The sequence below is a fragment of the Ranitomeya imitator genome, chromosome 6 (assembly GCF_032444005.1).
Source record: "Ranitomeya imitator isolate aRanImi1 chromosome 6, aRanImi1.pri, whole genome shotgun sequence".
Taxonomy (NCBI): Eukaryota; Metazoa; Chordata; class Amphibia; order Anura; family Dendrobatidae; genus Ranitomeya; species Ranitomeya imitator.
In genome coordinates this window covers 240,939,593-240,942,075 of record NC_091287.1, presented here as the reverse complement: position 1 = coordinate 240,942,075, position 2,483 = coordinate 240,939,593, and positions in this window count along the sequence as shown.

Genomic DNA, 2,483 nt, shown 5'->3' with positions numbered 1-2,483 from the left:
TGGCCAAGGGGGTTGTGATGGCACTCTTATTTTTTTAAAAAAAGGACAACACCTTGGGGAATTGGGCATGACATTACATTGGGGCTACTTCTTAACTCGGTCTCCTGCAATCTGTCCTGTACCTGCCAGTAGATCACCAGGGTGAACGTGCTCTGTACGGTGCATTTTAGCCAAGGGGGCTGTGATGGCATTCTTATTTTTTTTAAAGAAAGGATACCACATTGGGAAATTGGGCATGACATTACTTTGGGCCTACTTCTTAACTCAGTCTCCTGCAATCTGTCCTGTACCTGCCAGTAGATCACCAGGGTGAACGTGCTTTGTACTGTTATAGTGAAGTTTGGCCAAGGGGCCTGCGATGGCATTAGTCTATTTTTAAAAAAGGTACCCCCATTGGGGAATTGTTTGGCAGATCATGCACTGCATTACAAGTCTCAGAGACACACAACACTACACTGGGCCTAATTCTTAAGTCTGTCTCCTGCAATGTCTCTTGAATAACTGCCACTAGATCACCAAGGTGAACGTGCTTTGTACTGTTATAGGCTGGTGAAGTTTGAGCAAGGGAGGCTGTGATGGCACTAGAATATTTTTAAAAAAGGTACCCCACATTGGTGAAACCACATCCTTGTTGGCAAACACTTCATAACATTTGTGTACCTTAAAGAGCTCACTTGAAAAGCTCCTTTTTGTGCCTGGTTCCACAATACACTTCATATAAATTTGATAAAGCAATGCTGATTGTTTGGCTCAGTAGTTCATTAAAATTAATTCTTTGTCCTCTATATTAGTTTCTCTCCTTGAGAGCCTTAACTTTGGCTGCCTCAAATGTACAAATGGCGAATATACAAATGGCGATTTGTAACCAAGATTAAAATACTGTGTACCCAATGCACTCAGATAATCACATAGCTGCATTTCTTCCAAAACACTTACAGATGTGACAGACAATGCTCATAGTGACACAATCTTGATAAATGTTTGTTAATTCACTTCACAGACAGTTCTAAGCCTCTATATATTTGCTGTTTGTCATTGTAAAACATTAAGGTTTACTGAAACTATGCCGGTCGTGGTTTGTTCTAAATCCTTGTGGCTTTTATTTTCTAGGGGTTCTCTGTCTTGGTGTTACATCTCTACTATTCCAGATGGATGATGTTTAAAAGCCTCTTGGTGATGATCTACGTATACTGTATGTAGTTAATCTTCATATATATATGTAATCACTATATTTATTTAATCCATATATGTACTTATTAACCTGTGTATGTTAACACATACAAAAGTGTACGCACTCACACTATTCAATCATACTATTCCTTGAATTTTGTAGTTTGCAATAAAATTGCCTTGTGTTGCAAGTATTAGCATTTTTTAAAGCCGTGTCTGAACCTTAGTGTTAAAAACATGTCAAATAAAATTGCCAAATTCTCCTGTAAATAATTGTGCAAAGAGGGAACCATCATACCATTAAAACATACGAGTGAATTTTCATGGGCCCATCCAGTATGTGGGTTCAAAGGCCTAATGGGATGCATATGACTGACTATGCAGAAGGGCACGCCTTCCTGCCAATGTGTAACACAAAGGAGTTCGTGAGTACAAAATGCATATTGTGAAGTGGATTTTCATGGGCCCTTCCAGTATGTGGGTTCTAAGGCTTATTTGGGTGCATATGAATTGGTAGCAGGGCAGGCCTTGAATTCAATGCAACACTTTTTCAGGAGTCCCTTCTGGACATCTTATGAAAGGGGTATTATGGTGCGTCGTAAGTCTTGGCAGCAAATCCACTCACAGCATAGGCTACAACAGCTTAGGAGACCCACTGTTTCATAATGGCCCTTTAAGAAAATTAATGCCGCCTTATGCAGCAGTAAATGGTTTCATAAATGAAACAAGATGGGTCTGCTTATGTATCACATGCCACATGGCCAGCTAGGGGTGTTAAATGTTACAATAACATTTCCCAGTGAATGCATTTGTAGTGGTTGAAAGCAATGTTAAAGTTGAAAAACGCTTAAAAAATACTGCGTCTGAACTAAGCCTAAGTGACGGAGGAAATTTTCGGTCTGGGGTTAAATATTTGGCATTACAGGCAAGTCATTAACCTGCAAAGGATGTACCTTGACATATTTCCCAGCAAAATCTGTTTTGGTTTCGTTTTAATGTGTTTTTTGTGGCATCGGGAAAAATGGCATGAATCTCAGAAAAAATTGATTAAAGCTGTGAACTAGGAGTCAGGAATGCTTCCAGGGGTGATCCCCATGAGGTCCCTGTGTCATTTGAGCAGTGTTTCCATCATGTTAAGATGTTTTTAGACCTTTAAAGGACCCCTGGGGGGATCGCGGTAAAAATACTCGGGTCTACCATAGACTTACATTGGGCTCGTTGTTCTGGCTGAGTAGCCGAGTATTCCAATCTGCTCGACCCGAGCAACGAGCACCCGAGCATTTTAGTGCTCGCTCATGACTAAGGACAACCCA